This window comes from Schistocerca nitens, chromosome 3, assembly GCF_023898315.1.
Source record: "Schistocerca nitens isolate TAMUIC-IGC-003100 chromosome 3, iqSchNite1.1, whole genome shotgun sequence".
Taxonomy (NCBI): Eukaryota; Metazoa; Arthropoda; class Insecta; order Orthoptera; family Acrididae; genus Schistocerca; species Schistocerca nitens.
Window position 1 is genome coordinate 606,337,937 of NC_064616.1, and position 15,582 is coordinate 606,353,518.

Sequence of the window (15,582 nt, forward strand, 5' to 3'; positions counted from 1 at the left end):
AACCCTGCACGGTCTTAGTCGCAAGTGTCATTTTGTCACGGAGCAGTCGCGAGAGTCGTATGCCCACGTTATGGTACGCGACGCCATTGTTCGTTCGGCCCCTGATAGGGAGGTCCGGCAACGGGCCCTGCAGTTAGAAGACCCTTCCCTCGAGGAAGTACTGTCCATCGCTCAATCGTACTAGGTCTCGCACGCGGCAGGTCAACAGCTGGAAGCGTGGTGCGACGTCGCGGAGGTTCAGGGTGGCGCGGCCGCGTCCACTGTGTCCGGGGTGGACGACGTGCGAGCGGTACAATCCGGCCGTTACGGCCGCTCCCGCACGGCGCGTAAACAGAATTCCGGCCGCCGGCCCCTGTTGCCGTCCTGTGCGTCGTGCTATATACATCACGATCGGTCAGAGTGCCCCCAGCGTTGGGCCGTTTGTCGCAAATGCACTAAAAAAGGTCACATTGCTAAAGTTTGCCGCTCAGCCTCCAAAGCATCGAAGGCAGCAAGTACAGCGGACATGGACGTTGACATTCAGGAAGTTTCATCGGGCCAGGCTCCCGACGCATCGGCCCACAAACTCTTTATCGAGGTGTCGGTTCGGTCGCGCCGGTTACAACTGCAAGTAGATACGGGCGCGGCAGTTTCGTTGTTGAATGCCCAAACGTATTCGGACCTTGGATCGCCACAGTTGGCGCCAGTTTACCGGCGTCTACGCGGTTATGGTAAACAGTTCATTCCCCTACTGGGTCAATTCACTACCGACGTGACTTACAAGTCGGTCACTCGGCCTATTACTTTTATTGTTGTCAGTGATGCGAGCTCCGCTAACCTTTTTGGCCTGGATGCATTTCAGGCTTTCGGTTTTTCTATTGCTGACTCCATACAGTTGGTCTCCGCAGATGTTCCCTATCACTCATTGGAATCTTTGATCTCAGACTTTCCAGATATTTTTGAGGAGGGCCTGGGGCGTGTTTCCGATTTTGAAGCTCACTTAACATTGAAGGCGTCGGCTCGCCCGCGTTTTCTACGCGCGAGACAGATCCCCTTGGCTCTCCGCCCTCAGGTGAAGGAAGAGCTAGACCGGCTGACAGCCCTAGGGGTCGTTCTTCCCGTTTCTTCCAGTGAGTGGGCTTCGCCCCTCGTTATTGTCAAGAAGCCCTCGGGAAACTTACGTCTTTGTGGCGATTTCAAGGCCACCCTTAATTCCCAATTGGTGGTGGACACCTATCCTTTGCCTCGTGCTGATGAATTGTTCTCCGCCGTGGCGGGAGGCCAATATTTTTCGAAAATCGATCTGTCGGAGGCTTATCATCAGATACCACTTGATGAGGACTCCAAACGGCTGGCGGTCGTCAACACCCCGTTTGGCCTTTACCAATACCAGCGGTTGGCTTTTGGAATATCCAGTGCCCCGGCGATATTCCAGCGTTATCTTGAGCATGTCACGTCGACAATCCCTCATTGTATTAATTACCTGGATGACATAATTGTCACAGGCCGCAGCACGAAGGAACACTTGCACAACCTTCGCACCCTCTTTCTCAAATTCAGGTCTGTGGGCTTGCGTTGCAACCTGCATAAATCAACCTTCTTCCAACCGTCCATTGAGTATGTGGGCTACACCATATCTCGGCATGGCATCCAGCCACTAGGAAGTTTGGTCCAAGGTATCGTCAACCTTCCTCGGCCCACTTCGCTGAAAGAGTTACAAGCTTTTTTAGGCAAGATAGCCTATTACCACCGGTTAATTCCCAGGGCTTCCACTATAGCCCACCCCCTGTACTGCCTTCTGCACAAGGGTGTTCCTTTTGATTGGTCGCCTGCATGCGAGCGAGCATTCACCGCGTTGAAGGGCCTCCTCACTTCAGCCCCTTGTTTGGCTACTTTTGATCCCCGTAAGCAGTTGGTCCTGGCTACAGATGCTTCGCAGTATGGGGTGGGGGCGGTCCTGGCCCATCGCAACGCAGACGGTTCCGAGCAACCACTGGCGTTTGCGTCTAAAACGCTTAGTCCCGCGCAGGCCCATTACTCCCAGGTGGAAAAAGAGGCTTTGGCCATTGTCTACGCTGTTACCAAATTTCACCCTTTCTTGTATGGCACGAAGTTTCAGTTAATCACTGACCATAAGCCGTTAATATCGTTATTTGGCCCCGCCTCTCAGATTCCGGATAGGGCGGCCCACAGACTACAGCGCTGGGCCTTGTTCCTCTCTAAGTACCATTATGACATTCATTTTCACCCTACAGGACAGCATGCCAACGCCGACGCTCTTTCCCGTCTTCCGGTGGGCCCGGATCCTACGTTCGATCGAGAAGAGATTATGTGTTTTCATTTGGATGTGGCATCCCGCCAAGCAGTTGATGGCTTTCCGATCACTAGTTCTAGAGTCGCCAGAGAAACGGCGGCTGACCCAGTTCTCCGGCAAGTCGTTCGCCTCATTCAGCAGGGGTGGTCCTCCCGCCCTCCGGGCCGGGCCTCGGACCCTCTTCGTAATTATTTTCTTCTCGGTCTTGGAAGGAGTTCTCCTTCTGGCTACCGATGATACAGCTCCTCGAGTGGTTGTTCCTGCAGGTTTACGAAGGGAGGTCCTCACGTTATTACATGCGGGGCACTGGGGTGTTTCTCGTACTAAAACCTTGGCTCGCAGACATGTGTACTGGCCCGGTATTGACAGAGAAATTGAGCACTTGGTGGCCGCCTGTTCCCAGTGTGCGAGCCAACAAGCATCTCCCAGGGCAGCGTTCTCTTCATGGCCGCCGGCAACCCAAGCATGGGAACGTGTTCACATCGATTTTGCGGGCCCGTTTCTCAATGGCTTTTGGCTCATTGTCATTGATGCTTATTCCCGATTCCCATATGTGGTTCGCTGCTCCTCAACCACTTCAGAAGTTGCAATCCAGGCACTAGCAAAAATCTTTTCTGTGGAAGGTCTGCCAATCACCCTGGTCTCAGACAATGGACCGCAGTTTATTTCGCAGACCTTCCAGGATTTTTGTAGGCGCTTCGGTATTCGGCACGTTTGCTCTCCCCCCTTCCATCCACAATCGAATGGGGAAGCCGAGCGCATGGTGCGCACATTTAAGACGCAGATAAAAAAGTATGTGCACGAATTTCCTGCAGAGGAAGCCTTGACGTTTTTCTTGACGGCATACCGGACCACACCAATGGGCGACCGCAGCCCCGCAGAGCTCCTCCATGGGCGTCAACCTCGGACTCTGCTGCACCTCCTCCGGCCTAGGCCTCGCCAGTCTTCACGACACAGAGTACCTGGCTTTCCACTGGGTATGTCCGTCTGGGCCCGTGGGTTTGGTCGCAATCCACGTTGGATACCGGCGGTGGTCCTGCGCCGAAATGGCCGCCGGCTCTATACCTTGCAGGCGGGGGATCGGGTGGTACGTCGTCACCAAAATCAGCTACGTCCACGTTCGGGCGCCCACCCTCCCACCTCTCGGACACCGGGTTCCCCATTGCCAGCACCTGTATTGGTTTCGCAGGGGACGTTACCTCCTCTCCCCGCTGTGACTCTGCCGCACTGCGATGGTTCTCAGCCTTGGCAGCCTCCAGTAGCTCCAGCACCGGCATCGCCATCATTAGAGATGCCCCAGCGAGAGCCGGCCCCCCTAGCAGGCTCGGTTTCTCAGGGGGCTAGTTCACCTGTGGTCGTCCCTTCCCCTTCGTCCCCGCCACTGGGTCTTGCCCCTCCTGAGGTGGAACAGGATCCGGAGTTCAACAGCTTGTCACCCGTTCTGTCCCGAGCTCCGGTTGTGGGACGACGGGGGCCTCTTCGTGTGGGTCACTTCCAGCCGTATTCGAAGGTTCCAGCTCGAGGGTTGGCAGATCCCCTCGACTCCGGCCATCCAATGGATGTGGAAGTCATCGCTCCTGCCCGACGCTCCACCTTCCGACGCAGTGGATCACAGCGGCTTCACCCCCCGAAGGAGGAGGAGTGTAGTAGCCACCAGAAAGATCGCGGGAGGCGCACATTGGCACGGCGCGTCACGGGCGGTAGTTGCCGCAAGTAGAGTCCCGTCCACCAGAGGGCACGCGAGAATTCAGACGCGACCTCTGCCGGCGTAACAACAAGATCAACAACAAAAACTCCAGCAGCACGGGCCGTGCCCGCTCAGTTAACATCGGGCATGCCCAGGACACAGTCCCGGTCTACGCTAAGTGAAGTGCGACGTAAACGTGAACAGTGTTACTACAGTTATCTTGTTCCAATCTCATTTTCTGCGCTGTTTGTTTGTGGCATACGTAAATCAGTTACTTGTCCTGTGTAATCCACATCCATATTTACATAATGGCATTCTATATTATCATGTTTCCTCCTTCCCTTTTTATGTGAAAGAATGAGACTGTATATGTGTCTTTTCAGGTTTACAACACGTAGCAGACTAGCTGCTTTCTATCTGCTGGGGTACAATGTAACCAACTTAGTGTTCTTTTACATGGACAAAGAGATCTATCCCCAAGGTGTGTGTCTTGTCGGTTTATTATTTTGGGGCTGGAAGTGCACCCTCTGGTTTTTTTTCCGTTTTAACTGGATGGTTCTCTGCATGCTACCACTCTTGAGGCACTCTGCTGCTGGCTATTTGTGAGTTTGGTTTGTACTTCTTAAGCATAGTCTTGCTCCTGTAAAATTGTTGTGAATGTGTAAGCTAGCTTCATTAGCTTTTGGGAATGTCCAGAGTTTTGATTTATTCAGTATTGTGGGTTTGCTGTGTTCCATTGGAACATTGTGATGTGGAATGTTCTCCACCGCATAATGATTAGGCCACGTCAGAATGATCTTCAACTTGCATGAATGTGAGAATAAATGTGTCTTCATGTGCATGTTTTTCTTTCTGTTCAAATTTGTGGGTCTTTTCTTGCCTCAGCCGACCACTTTGTGAGTGGGACAGTAATGTCAATGATGAGTTAATTGCGTCAAATGTGGAATTCTAAAATCGTGAGTATACTGCTGATGTGCAGATACAGGCATTGTCTGCTAACATTGGAAGTTAACCTATTTTTGATGATCTCACTCCTGTTATTAGGTTAGAACATGGGTTCATAGCATTTGTGTTTTGCATGTTGATATTCTGATATCTATGAGTTTATTTATCAATTGTTGTTTTTCATTTGTAGTTCGCTGTTGGTATTTGATTTTACATATTATCATTTTGTTATTTGGAGATAGTGAATGGAGCTGTGGACGCTAGAAAACAGAGTGCCAAGTGGAGAAATTGGAACATTTCTGACATATTCGTGTGTTTGAGTTCAATAGTGGGGTGACAGCAGCAGAGGCAGCCAGAGACACGTGCACCATGCATGGCGATAATGCCATTGGACAGAGCACCGCAAAAAAATGGTTTTCTCATTTTAAGGAGGATTGTTTTGACATTAGTGACTCTCACATTCAGGAAGACCTTTGAGATTTGAAGATCATTTACACGCACGTTCCACGTCTGTGTACTCGAGAACTGACAAACGTGTTGAACTGTGATCATGCGACCACCGTGTGACATTTATGTGCAGTGGGGAAGGTTCAAAAGTCGAGTGTTTTGGTACTGCATGCTACATCTACATCAATATTCCACAAATCACACTTAAGTGCCTGGCAGAGGGTTCATCGAGCCACATTCGCAATAATTCTCTGTTATTCCAATCTTGAGCAGTGCACGGAAAGAAAGGACGCCTATATCTTTCAGTGCGAGCTCTGATTTCCCTTATTTGATTGTGATGATCGTTTCTCCCTGTGTAGGTCGGCGTCAACAAAATATTTTCTCATTACGAAAAGAAAGATGGTGATTGAAATTTAGTGAGAAGATTCCGCCAAAATGAAAAACACCTTTGTTTTATTTATGTCCACCCCAGATCCTGTATCATGTCAGTGACTCTCTCTCCTCCATTTCTTGGTAATACAAAATGTGCTGCTCTTCTTTGAACTTTCTCGATGCACTCCGTTAATCCTATCTTGTAAGGATCCCAGACCATGCAGCAATACTCCAAAAGAGGACGGACAAGTGTTCTGTTCTTTGGTTTGCCTTCCCCACAACATTTTGTGTGTATTCTTTCCAATTTATGTTCGTAATTGTAATTGCTAGGTATTTAGTTGAACTTATAGCCTTTAGATTTGTTTGATTTATTGAGTAGCCGAAGTTTAATGTATTCCTTTTAGCACTCATGTGGATGACCTCACACTTTTCATTATTTATTGTCAACTGCCAATTTTCGCACCATACAGATATCTTTTCTAAATTGTTTTGTAATTTGTTTCGATCTTCTGATGACTTAACTAGATGATATACGACGGCATAATGTGCAAAACATCCCAAGGCAGCTGCTCAGATTGCCTCCTACATCATTTATATAGATAAGGAACAGTAGAGGGCCTATAACACTATCTTGGGGAATGCCAGAAATTACTTCTGTTTTACTCGATGACTCTCCATCAATTACTACAAACTGTGACCTCTCTGACAGGAAATCACGAATCCAGTCTAAGCCAAAATCACAAAAATCAGTGGATGGCTATATGTGCATCTCTGCTTCCTCGCCATCAATTGGCTTGTGAACAACACTGACTGTTCCTACCCTGCTTGCTCGCCATCATTGGCTTGTGAACAACACCGACTGTTCCTACCCTGTATCATTATTGGTGATGAGAAATGGTGTCTTGATGCTAACACAGAGAGAGAGAGAGAGAGAGAGAGAGAGGAGAAAAGAAAGAAAGAAAGAAAGAAAGAAAAGAAAAGAAGCAGCAGCTTCCTGTACAAAGATCTGCGCACATCCACAATAGAAGATGTTATGCAATGCTTGAATAGTGACTGAGATGTCTTGCAGAGGCAACCCAAGAACAATGACCAGGAAGACTGCGAGAAGTGCTGCTACTTCAAGATAATGCCTGTTTTTATGCTGATGGATTGACAAAAAACATTGTAAAGTCATTAAACACTCACCTTATTCACCTGTTCTTGTGCCCTCAGATTTTCATCTTTTCCTTTCTCTGTCGAACAACCTTCAAGGAACTTCCTTTTCAGATGAAAATGTGCTCCGAACATGGCTCAGCAAGTTCACCGCCTCAAAACCATATGATTTCTACAGTCGGGGAACTGGAAACCTACCCAAGCATTGGCAGACTTGTAAATCGTGAAGGAGAATATATTATTGATGGCTAAAATCTCTGTTATGTTTATCTGTTGTGTTTATAAAACTTAGGGAAAAACCCTACGGACTTATGTACCAACCCAATATAATAACAGATTTTGTGCTTTTGTCTTCCAAATCTTTATTTTGTTGTTTGCATTGTTCTTGTGACAAATTACATAGGCTGCACAAGAGTGTGGCAGTTTTCATGCTAGTGTTCTCCCACAGCAGAGACCAAAATCTCAAAGCAAAAAAGTATTTACATTTTACAATACGTGGACAAAGAATAAAAGCCTACATTATGCATAAATTAGAGCACAAATAGATAAACGTCTGTTAATGAAAACTGTTTCAACAGTGAAAGATTCACCTCTATTTAACGAGAAAAATAATTTTCGATATTATTAGGCACTTGGAAAGAAAACTGGTTTGACATGTTTGCAAAAATGTATTTTATCAGACAGATATATGTTGAGATTCTGAAATGTTTTGGTTACACATTACGTATTCTTTTAAATCTCAGAAGTGTGGAGAATTTACCACATGACCTTCTCCAAAACATCCACTATGAATTTTGTATTGGCCATCAATAAATATTACCATCATTGCTTGTTCTTACAGTCTGTTGCTATTTTCGATCTCATTTTCTCAAAAAGGATGGTCCTCATACACTCGCCTCCACCGTTCATGTGCCAAACTGCACAGCAAACTACGCTCACACCACACACTAATTTGGCGCTAACTTGTAACCAAATACAGGGTGATTCAAAAAGAATACCACAACTTTAAAAATGTGTATTTAATGAAAGAAACATAATATAACCTTCTGTTATACATCATTACAAAGAGTATTTAAAAAGGTTTTTTTTTCACTCAAAAACAAGTTCAGAGATGTTCAATATGGCCCCCTCCAGACACTCGAGCAATATCAACCCGATACTCCAACTCGTTCCACACTCTCTGTAGCATATCAGGCGTAACAGTTTGGATAGCTGCTGTTATTTCTCGTTTCAAATCATCAATGGTGGCTGGGAGAGGTGGCCGAAACACCATATCCTTAACATACCCCCATAAGAAAAAATCGCAGGGGGTAAGATCAGGGCTTCTTGGAGGCCAGTGATGAAGTGCTCTGTCACGGGCTGCCTGGCGGCCGATCCATCGCCTCGGGTAGTTGACGTTCAGGTAGTTACGGACAGATAAGTACCAATGTGGTGGCGCTCCATCCTGCTGAAATATGAATTGTTGTGCTTCTTGTTCGAGCTAAGGGAACAGCTAACAAATGCTTGCTGGATGCGTGCTACATTTTCATCACTCGTTCTCGGCCGTCCAGAACTTTTCCCTTTGCACAAACACCCATCCTCTGTAAACTGTTTATACCAATGTTTAATACACCACCTATCAGGAGGTTTAACACCATACTTCGTTCAAAATGCACGCTGAACAACTGTCGTCGATTCACTTCTGCCGTACTCAATAACACAAAAAGCTTTCTGTTGAGCGGTCGCCATCTTAGCATCAACTGACGCTGACGCCTAGTCAACAGCGCCTCAAGCGAACAAATGTACAACTAAATGAAACTTTATAGCTCCCTTAATTCGCCGACAGATAGTGCTTAGCTCTGCCTTTTGTCGTTGCAGAGTTTTAAATTCTTAAAGTTGTGGTATTCTTTTTGAATCACCCTGTAGATTAGTCGTGGCAGGTGAAGCTCAGTCAGACATAAAACAGCTGGAGTGCTGCAGTAGACTTAACTGCCACGAATACTCGACTGAGATAAGAAAGTCGCTCATGTAAAAGGAACTTTACAGAGTCGGCAAGCCTCCGACAACCACGTTCTGCGATGAAGCGGTGATATCCAACAGATGGGTATTTATCCCAATCGATTGTTGGATCATTAAAGTATCCACCAATTATGAAAGTATGATTAGGGAACATACATACTAATGAACTACAGTTTTCACTAAAGTTTTTGGTTAGATCTCTGTGTGAGTCTGATGGTCGATGGAAAGATCCAATGACAAGTTTATGCCCACCATTGAACACCATGCCCAATCTTCCATCAACTTCAATTTCTATCTCAGTGTACTTGAATTTTTTGGCTACTGCGACAAACACACATCACAGTTTCCCATTAGTTTATCCTTTCGGTATAGACTTAAGGTCTACACCAAAAATTCCACTGCTATGAACATCAAGTTTTAGTCAGCTTGCTGTACCTATTGTTATATGAATTCCACTGGTTTTTAGGACTGTGACAAACTCTGGGATTTTGTTGTAAGTGCTTGGGCAGATGAATGGAGAATTTTGATCATCTCATCTGCGGAGGCAATTTTTTTAGTTCGAAATTAATTTTCTGAATGTGAATTCCTTGACATCAGCTGTATTAGGTATAGCTCTACTACGCAATAAAGCACATGAAGATTTGTGCCGGCAGGGGACAAGAGCCTGGATCTCCCACTTACTGTGAGTCGTCACCTTAATCACTTCGAGAATCTGTGCACACTCCCTAGACCAAACCAAACCCCCATATGGCACACTGTAGACAGAATTATATCATAGTCCACTGATACATCACCTAATGGTCGCAACATTACTTGGGTACCCACAACAGGTAGAACGAGACAATGAGGAACTGAGACAAAATCTGTTGTGCCTATCTAGGCTTGTGATACCTACGTGCATGTCTGAAAGAACAGAAACTGTTGATGACTCACATAATTCGAAATTAATTCACTGAGGGCAGTTGCCCATAGTAAGAATTCATTAGTTTACGAATATGAAAGAGGACATGTAACTGCAGGGCCAAGAATTTAATGACCTAAAATACCTTGAAAAGGTATCAATAACATGACAAAAAAGTGATATAAAATTTATGTAAAGTGGGATATAAAATAACTAGAGTGGTACAAAAACTTTACAGGAGGATGGAATTGAAATCACAAAAAGAATTATTAATTTAAAAACACCATATTTTGTTTAAGAAATTTCATTCTTTGAAGATGTACAAAAATTGTTGCATAACCATCATAGAGCTACTGAAATGTAAGACAGTCCACATGTAGGCATTCTCAAAAGTGAGTGAACATCTGCTGTCAGATAACATGTGCTTGTAGTTAGAAAGTCTTTCAACATTTGCTGAAACAACTGGAGCGGACAATTTGATATTTTCCATTAGTTTCAAAAAACAGCCTAAAAAATTGACACACTAATATCAATATTTCAGAAATGAACATTATGTCCAGTACAATATCAATGTTTTGTTTCAGTACCCACACGTGATACAGTAATTAGTAATGCAGTAATTAGTAATGCAACAATGACAGCAAATGAACCATCAACTTACACTGGTGTGCAAAACTTAAGGACAAAAGTAACTTTTGCATGATATGTCACTGCCAACTGACAGAGCTTGATCAACAAGGGGCCATACATGGAAAGAATGCTACAGTATAGTACAGAAGGTAACTGAAAGATATATGCAGCGAGATGAACAGAAATGACACCTTTATTCAAAGACAATAATTACACTGATGTCACCACGATTTATAATGGTCCCCTATACACAAATGCCACGACATGGTACTTAATTTGGCGTGTGATCACCACAGATGGCAATGCATGCTCTATAACATTTTCCCCCTCTGGCCACATAGTTGGTAAGGAGTGCTTGTGATACAGTATTCCACTCCCACGCCAGTGTAGTTGACAACTTGTGGATGGTTGCTGGTACATGAGGATATGTTTCAGTACATCTACCCAACACATCCCACATGTACCGATGGGATTTATGTTGGGGGAACAGGCAGACCTGTCCAGTTCCCCAATATCCTCTCATTCTAAGAGCTCCTCCACCTGTTCGCATGAAATCAGGGCTGAATGCATGCCTGAAAAGATTCACATGGGAAAGGAGTAAAGTGTAGCAATAATGTTGACTAGTGTGTGTACCGTATTCAAAGATTTGGAGGCAAGTACCCTCATACAACATTATGACTTCCCACATCATAACACCTGGACCACTAAAGCAATCACATTTGACAATGTTCCTGTGTACATTAGGTGTTCCACCTCTTGGCACATAATGCTTCCAGGGACCCTGTCGAACATAATCATTTTAGTTGTCCAGATGCTACAGTGTGGGGAGTCACAATGTTTCATAGGCATATTAACGTCCAAATCTTTGAAGCCGCCACACTCACCAAACGAAGCTGTTGTTACACTCTACTGCTTCTCCATATGCATATTTTCAGGGGTGGATTCAATTCGGCCCTAATTTCATTGTTATGGATGACAATGCATGATCACATCAAACTGTTGAGGTTGAGGAGCTCTTGGAACAAGATGATATTGGGCAGCTGGACTGGTGTGCCTGTTCCCACGACTTAAATCCCATCGAGCTCATGTCGGATGCAATGGGGAGATGAATTGCTACATGTCCTCACGCACCATGCTGCGACCATCCAGCAGTTGTAAATCGCACTGGTGCAGAATGCCTTATTGCAAAAACTCCTTACCAGTCTTGTGGCCAGCATAGGAAAATGTTGCACTGGATGGACTGCTGTCTGTGGTGGTCACACATCCTATTAAGAACAGTGTCCCGCTTTCTGTACTGTTCAGGGCCCATCGTGAGTCACAGTGACTTCAGTGTAACTAATGAATCTGAATAAGAGTGTAACTTCTGTTTGCCCCATTGCATATTTCTTTCAGTTATCTTCTGTACTATTCTGTGGAACTTCTTTCTATGTATGGTGCAAGTCCATTGAGCTGTGTCAATTGTCAGTGACACATGTGCGAAAGTTACTTTTGTCCTAAGTTTTGCACACCTGTGTATTTTCAACTTACAAATATATTCTAGGGCAACATTGTTTTACGTAGAGGCATGTGTGTTGTTTGTTCTTGCCAACTCTGAATGAATTAATTATTGTATCCTAAATGGACAATAAATAAAAACATGTACAGAATGAAGAAAAAGCTTAAAAATAACATCATCCTTGAAAACTTATACGCAGTACGATACCCGTTTGATGAAAAATGTAAAATTAAATTGACTTTCCAAGAGCCAGAATATTTGGGATTTTATTACTTGTGAAAAATGCATACCACATAAAAGTAACAAATATTACATTCATATCAACAAATTTCAAACATTACTAATAAACTGTAACAAAATGAAATGAAGCTGCTGGCTGAATAAGTGATGAAACTACTATAATTGTATGCAGTCCTAATATGAAGGATATCCATGGTAAGTGTCCCGTCTCGGAAATGTTTCCTTCCTAGGGAATGGAAGTTCACACATAACTAGGTTCACACATTTTCAAAAACCTGAAATGGCTATTGCCAGTTGGTATTTATTTCAATACTGCATGGCTGGTATGATGTTAGTTATCAAGGCACTGATCTAATTAGTGACTAAGTTTTAGAGATAATGATAGCTTGGATGTGATCGGGTGAAATGATAATGACCTGGAAATAAGTTTTCTCAGTCACTTAGCAGCCAAAAGGGTCACCTGTGTTTCAAGGCTTCATTTCTGTCATACATCTCGAAGTTCAGAATGCTACACTTTCAAGTTGTACCACAAGAAAGATGAGATTTGGTTTACAGCCTCTTGTATCCCTGGAGAAAAGGTGGGACACCCACTTTCTGGTTCAGTTCGGCAATCCTTATGATGTACAGGGCATGTAGCACTCACCGCAAGACTATGTTCTGTAGCACTTGCAACTTCAGTGTTTTGTCTGAAGCAGCAAAGTCACACTTCAGGCAGGCGAACTCCAAAATGGAGGGATATCACTTGAAACAATCATTCATACACAATAGTAAAACACTAGTATTAGGTGCGTTCAATGAAGCTTTCATTGCAATGAAAGTAAATTTGAGCAACTTTACAGTGTTAAATGTAATGTCCTGTTTTTTCCCCAAACTTATAATTTAAATCCAATTTCTTAACTGCTTGAGCAGTCAAAGATGCTTTTATGTGCTCAAACAATTTTTAATGGCCAAGAAAAAAATTATTGAGTGAGTAGGGCTTATGTGAGACCCACAGAAAATGGCTCTGAGCACTATGGGACTTAACATCTATGGTCATCAGTCCCCTAGAACTTAGAACTACTTAAACCTAACTAACCTAAGGACATAACACAACACCCAGCCATCACGAGGCCCACAGAAAATAATGTAAAACCTGGCAATATTGACTAGTTTACGTCATCGGATTCACATTTAGTAAATTAATTTCAAATTATTTTGTACAAGTGTGGATTGCAAAAAGTTTCTGTTCTTTCAGGAATGCATACAAGCATTTTCTTTGATCTTTGCACAAATATTTTGGGGTCTCCTATTACTATCACTATCTGGACTGGGTGGAGAATCACCTAAGCTAAAAAGCTCTCAGCACAGCCTCAGCCACCATACAACACTACACTACACTACTGTACTTGGTATCAGAACTAAAACTTGTTTTTCTCATTTTATCTTGATTGTTAGCCTCTGCCGTGCCGATGCTTGACTTTGGATTCACAGGGGTTGCTGTCATACGATCCAAGGTGTAGAGATTGGGAGATGACAACCAAGAATTCATAGATCAGTGTTCCAACTTGGTGTGTCCCATTGTCATAATGTGTGGCTACTTTTAGTCCATATTTCATGCAGGTAGGCTTGCAATTTGTAAGCTGCTATTCTGTTTGTCAGCAAGTTCAGCTTGTGCCACAGCTCCTCATTCCTTATCAGGACCATTGCTAGTTGTTTTGCTACCTTAGGTGAGAACTGAAAAATGACACCTCCTCTTCTTACTACCATCGGTCTCCCCAGTATCCCCTCCTCCACTACCACAACATACAACAGCACAATAATGCAAATCTCCTATTACGCTTCAAATCATTAAACTAAAGTGACTAGACATCCTCATTTTGTGTGGAGAAAGTCCTCAATTTTGCCCTCAATTCCTTTAAAACTGATTGAGGACAACAATTTTTTGTACTAAATTTTTCCTTAATTTTTGAAATTTCCCAAAATAACTGAAATAGGAATAATATGCTGAACGTTTTAAACTAGAACTCAACTGAATATACTAGTGCAACCAAATTAGGCATCAATTACTTATTTAACTGCAAGAAAACGGACTAATAAAGGTGTGGAACTATTTTATGGTGCGAATGAGTTTTTACTTGGATTTAGAAATTATGCTATACTGATGGAAGACATACCGAAACATCAAACTAGGTCACCTGGATGATCCTGGTGTTATTTCTTTTCTGTTTTAATTGAAATATTTTCATAACGAGAAATAAATCTAATCTTTTTCAGCATCCACTTTCATCAAAGTAAGTAAAGACTTAATAAGTAACTGTTCCATATGCTTCTTCAAACAATTCAGTGTTTTAATTTTTTTCTCATTTTCATTTTTTCTCCTCATTTCCTCAATTTTTTCACTGTTAGATTTGAAATTAATTTTTTCTGTCCTTTGCTGCCCCTAAAATTTTACCACTCTAGACAGCCACCTAGTCTTGGCTAATGGTAGAAATGGCAGTGTTCATTATTATGCTGTAGACTGCTGTATTAACAGTTTCCTGGTTACATTATATCCATTGGCACACTCCACTCCCACACTGTGTGTTCTTCAGTGCCGATTGCTCCACATTCTCAGATGTCTGTGTTGCATTGGTGTACTTTTAGTGAATAGTTGTGATATGGACCACACTCCAATAGGTAGCATAGCATTCCCGTGTGTGGTGAGAAGTAAGTCATTTTTTATCTTTCTTTTATGTTATGAAGAAACTGGTAGGTCCTCCTCCATGTTTCTGCCTGTCCCACATTTCATCCAATTCTCTGATGATTGCCTCTATTTTCTCCTTTGATGTGCCTCTTGTGCTCAGTAACTTCTCCACCTTATCTGTTCATCATTTTTGAGCCAATACTGTGCTCCTCTCTCTCTTACAGTTAGGTCCATTGGTTGTAACTCTACGAGCATGCTCCTCTTGCCATCTGTCACAAGAGTATACCCCTCTGTGCTAGCTGAAGAGCCGGTGCTGTCTTAACCTTTCTGCTTCTATGATCCCATAAATATCACCCCATAGCCAAATATAGTGATTAGGATTGCTTTGTAGTATGTTGTTATTGCACTTAGAGACAGCTAAAAACTTCTTTGGCCAATTGATCCTATTTTGTTAAGGATTTTAATGTCTCTCTGGCAAATGGTTCCCGGATATGCATAAAGGTTTCTGTTTTTGTTGACCTCTAAACTGAGGTATCCATACACTGCTTTTTTTCTTTGTGACATTTCTCACTTTTAGTAATGTTCCTTTTAGTAATGTATAAAATGTTTTGTGTGTTGCTATCATTAATTTATTTTCAACCCACAAACCGCTTAGTGTTTTAAGAACTTGCCTTATGCATTCTTCTAATTTTGTCCTTGTGTTGTCAGTACTACATTGCTCTGTAAAACTTAAAGATGAGATAGATAAAGTAGCATAATA